The sequence below is a fragment of the Portunus trituberculatus genome, chromosome 47, assembly GCF_017591435.1.
Source record: "Portunus trituberculatus isolate SZX2019 chromosome 47, ASM1759143v1, whole genome shotgun sequence".
NCBI classification, from domain to species: Eukaryota; Metazoa; Arthropoda; class Malacostraca; order Decapoda; family Portunidae; genus Portunus; species Portunus trituberculatus.
The window spans coordinates 20,256,313-20,267,253 of NC_059301.1; the positions used below are offsets into that span (position 1 = coordinate 20,256,313).

Below are 10,941 nucleotides of genomic sequence, written 5' to 3' on the forward strand. Positions count from 1 at the left end.
CACATCACGTTTCCAACAGTTCTATGCGACACAACAATGATCGAGGGACACAGAGACACAGAAGACACAGACGAGACGAAGGAAGGCTATTACGAGGAATAAAGGAGGACGTCAACATCGTGATCACTAATTAGAGTTTGTTTCGAGCACATTGTCAGGAAAGCAAGCAGTCAGGAAACGAATAGACATGAAAGCATATTTACAGACCTACCTTATTTGACCACGCATCATTTCGAATTGAGAGAGAAAAAAACAAGTGTGTAAATTATAAAATGACTTACTACCTAATTGTCTGTATTATGTCTATGGAAGTCTCTCTCTCTCTCTCTCTCTCTCTCTCTCTCTCTCTCTCTCTCTCTCTCTCTCTCTCTCTCTCTCTCTCTGTCTCTGTCTCTCTTCTCTCTCTCTCTCTCTCTCTCTCTCTCTCTCTCTCTCTCTCTCTCTCTCTCTCTCTCTCTCTGTCTGTCTGTCTGTCTGTCTCTCTCTCTCTCTCTCTCTCTCTCTCTCTCTCTCTCTCTCTCTCTCTCTCTCTCTCTTCCTATAGATGGCCTGTGCACACATTTTCTTTAAGGTTTCTTGGCGGCATGGTGAACGCTGCCTGAGGGGAGGTGGGCGGAAAGACGGCCCTTCAATATTTATGTTTCGTTCCCTTATGCTCAGTTTACCATGGCAGAGAGAGATCGCCACCACCACCACCACCACCACCGCCACAACCACATCCACCAATAACAACAACAAAGAGCAGCAAGAGTGTCATCATCATTATCAGGAACAATAGTAAAAACATCAAGAACACAGGAACAGCAGAAAAAAAGCAGCAATAATAATAATAATAATAATAATAATAATAATAATAATAATAATAATAATAATTCAGAAAGTAGACTGTTGAAATGACAATACAAACAATTAAACAGCATACCAATTCACGAAAGAAGACTTGGTATAAAAAAATAAATAAAAACAAGAATAACAGATCGGAAAGACATAAAAAGCGCATGAAAGTGTTAATATCATGAGAGTGCATTGCTCAAGTACTGCAGCAGGAGAGAGAACGATACGATATGATAAAAAAATAACACATTATTGTAAGAGCATGCGACGCGGGGGAACGCTGAGCAAGGGTGTGCTACAAATGAGACGGCAGCTCCATGCACGTACCAGGCAAGCAGAGATGTAGTGACAGGATACAGAGGGGAGAGTTCGGCGGCAGCTTGATGAGATGGGACAAAAACGCGGCCGAGTGTGATACATTAAGATTCAACAGAAGAAAATACATTAAACCTTTCCCCGCGATATGTAAAATTTCGCAGAGCTGTAAGTAATGTATGAATAGAATAGATCCTGCAATTTCTAGCCACCGTGACATCTGGAGGTGGGCGTAGAACAACAAATGATGTCTCAGACCAGTTAGTGATTAAGGAAAGATGTCACAAAGAACATAGCCTTGATTGATTCATGATGAGACTGAACAGACCCTTAACCCTTTCAGTACCATGACGCGTTTCCATATTCATTCTGCTTACTATTTGGTGATTTTATGCAGCTTCCGAAACTTATATGGGGGATTAAAATAGTGAAGACTGGCCATTAATCTTCTGACCTCCATTGACCCTTAATTCCTAAAGTAAAAAAATAATGGTCTAATCGTACACAATTCTCCAAGGTAAAAATGTGTCCCGTACAGAAGGGTTAATTGTTCAGATAGACTTATGATAAACATTTCTGATATAAAAAGAACATAAACGCTTCTCAAAACTCAAATCTTAGCGTAGACAGATTAAGCAAGCGAGTGAATTGTTTTGGTAGCACACGAGATCCTGGAATTATTCTCCATCTAAAACTCAAGGTCAGGGCGAAGGGGGACCAGAACAGGGAAGACATGATCGTATAAACACTGAATTTCACACCGAAGTCTGAGTAATGACTTCAGCATGGAGAGGGACGACTGCTGTGCCGCCTGCCAGGAGGGGAAGAAAAGAGGGATATTCTCATGTGGTGAGGAACTTGGATCTCTCTGTCTCCGTCCCTCTGTCTGTCTGTCTATCTGTCTGCCTGTCTCAGTCGTAGGAATGTTATGAATTTTAGTGCGCACCCTCTTCCGCACCTTCAGACATGCATATACATACTTGAGCAATTTTTCTATCATTTTCGTTATTTTTACATATCTATTCTCTCTCTCTCTCTCTCTCTCTCTCTCTCTCTCTCTCTCTCTCTCATTTTCTCGTCTGTCTGTCTGTCTATCTGTCTGTCTCTCTCTCTCTCTTCCATTTCCCCAAGGCTACAAAGGGCAGGTGGGATTGATGGCACGTACAGTTTAGCGGAATGGTCGCTATATACAGACGATCATGAAGGTCAAGGAAGATGAGTTGTGCTGGGTACCTCCGCTTTAAGTACCAGTTGTGTTACATTGCCTGCCGTGCGTCGTTTAGAATTACGGAGGTTGTCGGAAAGGAGGGAGAAAACTGCAGCCGGCGTTGAAAGGTCGAGTGGTCAGGAAACGAAAGGAATATATATATATATATATATATATATATATATATATATATATATATATATATATATATATATATATATATATATATATATATATATATATATATATATATATATATATATATATATATAAGTATGCATCTGTTTCTTGAGTTTTACGGAAATGACTTCAGCTTGTGAATTTCGAGACTATGACACGCACATACCCCAGTCACGCCCTAAAAATTCATGCCGTGAGAAATTATAAACAGTTAGATGCTTAGAGAGAGAGAGAGAGAGAGAGAGAGAGAGAGAGAGAGAGAGAGAGAGAGAGAGAGAGAGAGAGAGAGAGAGAGAGAGAGAGAGAGAGAGAGAGAGAGAGAGAATAGATATGTAAAAATAACGAAAATGATCGAAGAACTGCTCAAGTATGTATGTGCATGTCTGAAGGTGCGGAGGAGGGTGCGCATTAAAATTCATAACATTCCTACGACTGAGATTTCTGGACATGAGATCGACAAGTGTTATGAAGTATTTGCATTTACCTTTCACGTTCCTTCAAATTCAACAGCTTGCGTTATGAATAGCACAGACATACACAGCAGTGACCTTCGAAGCGAGACGTGACTGTACGGGCTAATTCTTCTCGTCGTCACTTACTTCTTTCTGAACTTCACCTCTTCAGTACTGGGACGCATTTTTACCTTGTGTTTTGGGTGTGATTATACGATTTTATTTACATTAGAAAGGGTCTATGGAGGTTAGAAGATTAATGGCCAGAGTCCTCACTTTTTTAATACCTATATAAGTTTCTGAAGGTGTATAAAATCGCCATATAATAAGCAGAATAAATATGAAAACAGGTCATGAAACTAAAGGGATTAAGAGAGAGCATAGGTGAAGCTACACAGGGAAGGAAGGGAAGTGAGGTCTTAGTAACAAAAGTGATAGGAAAAGTCGAGATGTTACAATGAAGACAAGAAAGTGAGGCCTTACCAAGAAGAAAGACCAAAAATCTGATGCTTTACGAAGACCAAAGTGGGTAAACAGTAAAGCTATACAAGAAGGAAGGAGGAACAGTGAGATTGCGGAGAAAAAAGCTAGAAATTAAACCCACATAAAAAAAGAAAACTCTAAAGCTCTATTGAGAGAAAAAAAGACAGATATTCTCAATAGCGAAGAAAGTAGATAAAAAACACCGAGACTGCAGTGAAAAGACAAAAAAAAAAAAAATAAAGTACAAAAAGCAACTCACTACGAAAAAAAAAAAAAATAGGATCTACCAAAAAGAAAAGAGGTTTGGAAAGAAGGAAAAGCGAAACTCTTCAGAGGGAAAAAAAAGTGAGGAAGATGAGACTAGATAAAAAAAAGTGAGGTTATGCAGGAAAAAAAAATATGTAAAAAGAGAAGCTGCACAGAAGAGGAAGAAGAAGCAAGTGAGGCTTTAGAGAAAAGAATAAAAATGGAGCATCGTACTGGAGGAAATGGAAAAAAAATGAGAGAAAAATACTTCAAAGCAAAGGAAGAGAAGAGTGAGAGATTACATACAGAAACGAGAGAGAGAGAGAGAGAGAGAGAGAGAGAGAGAGAGAGAGAGAGAGAGAGAGAGAGAGAGAGAGAGAGAGAGAGAGAGAGAGAGAGAGAGAGAGAGAGAGAGAAGGAAACAAGGAAGTGGAAAAGTGACACTCTATAAAGATACAAAACACTCTACAAGGTTCCCATAGAAGAATAAATAACCTTCCGAGTGAATAACATTTCATAAAAAACAGCAAAGGTAGCGGAAAATAGCAAAATAACTCACAGCAAGTCGGGAAGATAAATTGTAAACATTCCTGTGTGTGTGTGTGTGTGTGTGTGTGTGTGTGTGTGTGTGTGTGTGTGTGTGTGTGTGTGTGTTGTTTTGTCGAACTGCACCTGCTAGCTACTGGTTCCCCTTAACCTTTTCAGTACTGGAACATATTTTTTATCATGAGTTTTGGGTTCGATTAGACCATTTTATTTACATTACGAAGGGTCTCTGGACGTTAGAAGATTAATGGCCACAGTCTTCTATATCTGAATCCTAACATGAGTTTCTGAAAGTGTAGAAAATCACCAAATAGTAAGCAGAATGAAAATAGAAACGCGTCATGGTACTGTAGGGGTTAACCTTTTCAGTACTAAGACATTTTTTTTACCATGAGTTTTTGGGTGTGATTACACAATTTTATTTACATTAGAAAGTGGTCTATGGACGTCAAAAGATCTATGGCCAGAGTCTTTATTATTTCAAACCCCACACATGTTTCTGAAGCTGTATAATATCACCAAATAGTAAGCAGAATGTATATGTAAATGCGTCATGATACTGAAGGGGTTAAAGCTGCTGGTGTCCACGTGTGTTTGTTTGTCTTCATCACCTAGCTTTACGAATACCATGAAGTGAATGACCGGTAAGTGTAGGTTGGTTTGTTGCCTCAGTAAGTTGTCCGTGGTGAAATGTCATACGATTAATGTTTGCCACTCGCGAGAAAACTGAATTAAGGATAGATGTGTAGCAAAATAGATTGGAGTTAATAAATATTACTCCACCTGTACACGTATCTGTTTATCAATGTACAAGTTAATTAATCTATTCATGTTTTAGTCAATCTAGTTATCCACCTAATAATCTATCTTCACGTTCTGTGCTGTCTCTCTCTCTCTCTCTCTCTCTCTGTGTGTGTGTGTGTGTGTGTGTGTGTGTGTGTGTGTGTGTGTGTGTGTGTGTGTGTGTTCACTGCTGCAGTCTCTGACGAGACAGCCAGACGTTACCCTACGGAACGAGCTCAGAGCTCATTATTTCCGATCTTCGGATAGGCCTGAGACCAGGCACACACCACACACCGGGACAACAAGGTCACAACTCCTCGATTTACATCCCGTACCTACTCACTGCTAGGTGAACAGGGGCTACACGTGAAAGGAGACACACCCAAATATCTCCACCCGGCCGGGGAATCGAACCCTGGTCCTCTGGCTTGTTAAGCCTGCGCTCTAACCACTGAGCTACCGGGTGTGTGTGTGTGTGTGTGTGTGATGTACCGAAAACTCTATCAGCGAAATTAATTGAAGCAGTGCAATTAACCTAATCATGATGAAACATGTTTGACAGCGTTTGAAAGCGACACATGTACACCAGCATCAGGGGAAACACAAGAGTATAAGAAGGAAATGATTAGCATTAGGCCACAGAGGCGCTTCCCAGTGTAATATCATTATATTTTTGCTGCAGGAAACACAGTACGTACCCAACACGGCATATTACTGTACATTAGACGCTTCAAAGAGTTCTACCGTGAAATCAGTCAACATTACGCATTTCAATGTAAGTTTTCAGACATTATTGTACCTTAGAAATTATCTTCACTGGAGACAAAAAGAAAATAAATGATAAATAAATGAATAGTGAAAAAAAGAGTGAAGGAAACAAAAAAGAAAATAAATTAAGATAAATAAATGAATAGTGAAAAAATGAGAGAGAGAGAGAGAGAGAGAGAGAGAGAGAGAGAGAGAGAGAGAGAGAGAGAGAGAGAGAGAGAGAGAGAGAGAGAGAGAGAGAGAGAGAGAGAGAGCACAGTAATCATTTCCTGAACATACGCTTATAGTTTCTCCTTTGTTGTGTCTCTTTTAGTTTACTTTCCTTCCTGACTCGGATCATCACCGCCAGTACGCATTATGACTCTTCTCTCTCATTCTCTCCCACGCGGAATATCCTTAGGCTACGTGTCATTAACTATATTGCTGTCACGGGACAAAATATCAAGTGCACAACAGGGATTCCTACATCTTTTCTTTCGAGCTGCTGTGGGTGAAGCAAAACCTCCGCCAGAAATGTGATAAGTCGTGATAAGTCAGACAATTTCACTCAGGGTACCAAGACGGCTGGGCTGGCTCATGTTTCTGGCATGTCTACACGAAAATTTGTCTTTTCCTTTTCACGGGTTCGAATCCTGTCCACGGTCCGAGTGTAGGTTGGGCTTCCTCACTCGGGGCAACGGTTTCCTAGCGGGTGGACTTTGAGATAGGAGGTACCGCAAAAAGTACCCCCTTTAGCCCAGAAATTCCCACATGATATAAAAAAACCCTCTGACAATAGTATGCAAATTCATCACCAGCATTATTTACAGCAGGTCATTACACTCAGGAACACGGTATCATTTATTCTTTACTTTTTTTACTCCTACACTAATGAATAATTTCCTTAATGTCTCATGGGATGCACAAACTCTACTACAAAACCAATACTACAAAAGAACAAACGATGAATGCCAATATATCAGTCACTTTTTTTTACTCTCAATCTAAAATGATAAAAGAAGAACTGCGTGGCATGAAAAGTTGGTGATTAAGTTTCGAAAATGAAATTGGTATCGATTTCCTTCAGTACCATGACGCGTTTCCATATTTGGTGACTTTATAAAGCTTCAGAAACTCATGTGGGGATCGAAATAGTGAAGACTGTGGCCATTAATCTTCTGACCTCCATAAACCTTTCCTAATGTCAATAAAATGGTCTAATTGTATAAAAATCTCAAGGTAAAAATGTGTTTCAGTAGTAGTAGTAGTAGTAGTAGTAGTAGTAGTAGTAGTAGTAGTAGTAGTAGTAGTAGCTCTTATTATCTATTAGTAACTGGTACGACTAACGTGCAATCAGTCCTAAAGGTTTTCACCACTCAGTAAATCTAATACGAAAGAACGCCCTACATTAAAATATTTGAATGTCGAAGGTTCCTGCAAAATAACTGATCGACTTCACCCAAGCTCATTAACTATTCAAGAAACTTTAATAATGCCAGCAGTTGATAGCGAAAGTTTTCTTGCTTCACAAAGACTTTTCCTTTCTGGATTTCGTAACGCCCTACAAAAATAGATTGACTAGGTATTAGTATTCATCTTTGATATTTCCGGCCACTAGAAGTACAAGTAAGTGATATTAAATTCATACTTGACATTTCTCAGATCAATCTACATTCACTGGAGGGTTGTCATTAGGGGTGGATTTAGTAGAGGCATTTAAGTGGTATTTGTGATTTAAGAAGAACGAAAAAAAATCTTTATGGTGAGAAATTAGCATTGGTTAGGTTCAAACTTGATGAACTCAGATAAAAAGCAATTATTATTTTAATGACAATAGTAAATAAGTAAGATATATTCAGCAATCGGATTGTTAATAGTAAGCCAATAGAGAACTTTGGAGAGTAGACGTGGATATAACTAAGTATGCTTTACATAGGAATGAACCGTGTACGTTATTGCAGCTTTCCTATGTTTTTGAAAGGGATTGGCCTCATCTTTAATTCGTGTTTTTCACTCTGTGATGTTATTCTAAAACGGAGTGTCGGGTGCAACACAAACTTTGAATGTCATGTCGCTCCTTTCCACTTGAGTTATACAATTTGGTAACAAGGCCTGCTGTGAAAATAAAGACTGCGACGTATTTTCAAGGGTGTTTGTATCCAACAGATATTGCAACAGTAAACAAAAGGCTCCAGAATACAGAGAGTGTGTTTGATAGTCAAAGAGGAAGTCTGCTATCTTTTAGTGGACTCCGATATGTTGCAATTTGTTGTTTTTAGTGACATCGTTCTCATACATCAATGCTTTAATAAACACAGAAATGATGGTCCATGTCAAATTCACTCACTGGTCTTCTTGATACATAAGAAAATCGTAGCCACATGGAGATGCTACGCAGTGTTAACTATACAATACTTACGCAGCCAAGAGAGATTATCAGAGAGATCAAATGCAAGTATTTCTCTTTACGTTTCACTATAATAATGTTTGAACTAAAAAAAGATATTCTATCACTGTTGCTGTTGGTGCAGTGATTGACACACGGATCTCCCTATTACCTCAGACACCTAAGAGTTTTCGGCTAGTACTAGAATCACCAGCAAACATCCCCATCTAACACAGCCTCTAAAAGCGTCACACCCACCACATGTGGTTTCTTAACAACGAGTCATTAGGTACGTCAAACTCTTCATGTTACTGACGAGGAACATCAATCTTACAAGGAGTGGTGGCTGATAGCGAGGCTAACTAGCGCCATGTAGTGTACCTCACCTGCAACTTAACGAATGGTTCTCTATCTCGTACCCGACACGACGACATAGGCAAGCCACCACTTTCTGCAGTCTTCACTCCTTCCACCTCCTCATCCCCCGTCACTCCCTTCCCACCTCTCTCACCGTCACACTGCTAGTCTTCCTGTCTTTCTATATTCATCCTGTTCACCGGTGTTTCCGTTCCTTACTGCATTTACGCGACTTTTGATCAGGTTTAGAAGTCTTTTCGGTGTCATAATTTTTGTTGTCACATTCGATTGGCACAGGTGTGTGTGTGTGTGTGTAATTCACCTCGGTCGCCTCCTGGTCACCCAGCCAGTCTTTCCCATTACGGAGCGAGCTCAGAGCTCATAGAACGATCTTCGGGTAGGACTGAGACCACAACACACTCCACACACCGGGAAAGCGAGGTCACAACCCATCGAGTTACATCCCGTACCTATTTACTGCTAGGTGAACAGGGGCTACACATTAAGAGGCTTGCCCATTTGCCTCGCCGCTTACCGTGACTCGAACCCGGGCCTCTCGATTGTGAGTCGAGCGTGCTAACCACTACACTACGCGGTGTGTGTGTGTGTGTGTGTGTGTGTGTGTGTGTGTGTGTGTGTGTGTTGATAGGGAAAAATAAATACAGCAGAACGTCAGTAACAGGTGAAACGAAAATACTTATACGAAACGAATGTACTAGACAAAATATGAACATCACTCCAACATTTTGTATATATTTTTGTCACACGACATAAATTTTGTTCTGTAGTACTTATTCATTTGAGGTTTGGAAAAAAGTTAAATAATAGAAAGTCGAAGATAACAATTTCGAAGAAACTACACCATTAACAACAACAACAACGACGACGACAACAACAACAACAACAACATCAAAACAACAAGAATAATGACCAACATATCTTTCACACTGAAGTTTTGTCAAAGTTTCTCCCAAACTTGGAACCGAGAAGGAAAACACAGACACAGACAAAGACACACAGATACACACACACACAAACACACACACACACACACACACACACACACACACACACACACACACACACACACACACACCAGTTCCCGGGCAAGAGTGAGTACAGCTGTGCGTGCCTACACAAAAGTACCGTCACTTCTTTGATGACAGAAAACTCTCGAGTTGAAAAGACCAACAAGTTCATAAAGCGTAATTGGTCGCCTGAAGCATTTAAACGTCTAGTGAGTTTTGGAGTGTAACTCGTGCCGGGTTGAACTCTGGTGATCGTGGTCGTTTTTTAAGCGCGGTTCATGACTTCTTACAAAGTTTAATTAAGAGAGTTTGTGCTTCTTTCCACTCCACACTGAGACGTCGCCCCAAGAAAGACAAGATGAAAAAAAGTGAACATAATAGAATACGGATAATAGTGAAGCAGACTCATTAGCGTTCTGCAGTACCGTCACACAAGACAATTACGTAGTTCTTTGTCTGTTTAATTATCTTTATTACCCAAGTTTTCTTGCTATACTTGAGTAACTTATAGACCTACTTATCTACCTATCATCCTGTCTCTAACATTTTTGACCGACACAATTACCTTTCAAAATATGAACAATATGGGAATGTTCACATGTTTTAATGTGTGTACAGTACAATGCTAACGTGTTACGCTGTATATTTTCCTGTGATCACGTTTGCACTGTTTTTGTAAGTGACCTATTACAATTTGATAAACTACAGTTATAGTATAATTGTACTCATCATCCTTTAATTAACACGGAACGTTGCTACGTGGCCGACCAACATTAGATACTGAAGTCTGTTTATAATGAACAATATTACTCGTTAGAGATGTGGGTAGCAAGATCGATCATGCGCCAGCCAAAACATCAAGACTAGACATGGCTTCAGTACAGCTGACCGACTCGCCAAACACCCAGACAAGCAGATTCCTTGGATCGCAATGTTGTTTCTAAAGATGGACCACTCATAGACTTCACAGAGTTGTTACATGATTAGGATACAAAGCAGCAGGGATGAAATAAAAAATAATAAAAAACATGTTAGTGGTTAGTGGCGTCACCAGCTCCTTCGGTCCTTTGTGCAGATAGTAAGTTCTGAATATCATATGAGTGAAGATAGAAACCAAGATCTTTCACTGCTCCTCATCAACATAATTCAAGAACCTTCACTATACATACATTTACCAGGCAACAAGACCCCGATGATAAAACTGATGTAATATTAAACTCAAACTCTTGCTTCCCCACAGCTGCCAAACCAGTGTTATTCTGGTTTAATTCCCTCCAGAGCAGCAGCAGCAGCAGCAAACGTTCCCACGCCCCGTCCCTCCACGAGCCTCGAAACAACAACGCCACCCTGGGTACACTTAGCAGTAAATCTCAGTGA

At 40.0% G+C, this 10,941-nt stretch overlaps 1 non-coding gene across 1 annotated transcript; it reads right to left on the reverse strand.

Moving 5' to 3' along the window:
• Positions 1 to 5,438: 5,438 nt before the first annotated feature.
• Trnav-aac lies at positions 5,439 to 5,512 on the reverse strand. Its single transcript has one exon. It is a non-coding gene; the product is annotated as a tRNA-Val (tRNA).
• Between the last annotated feature and the right edge of the window lie 5,429 nt (positions 5,513 to 10,941).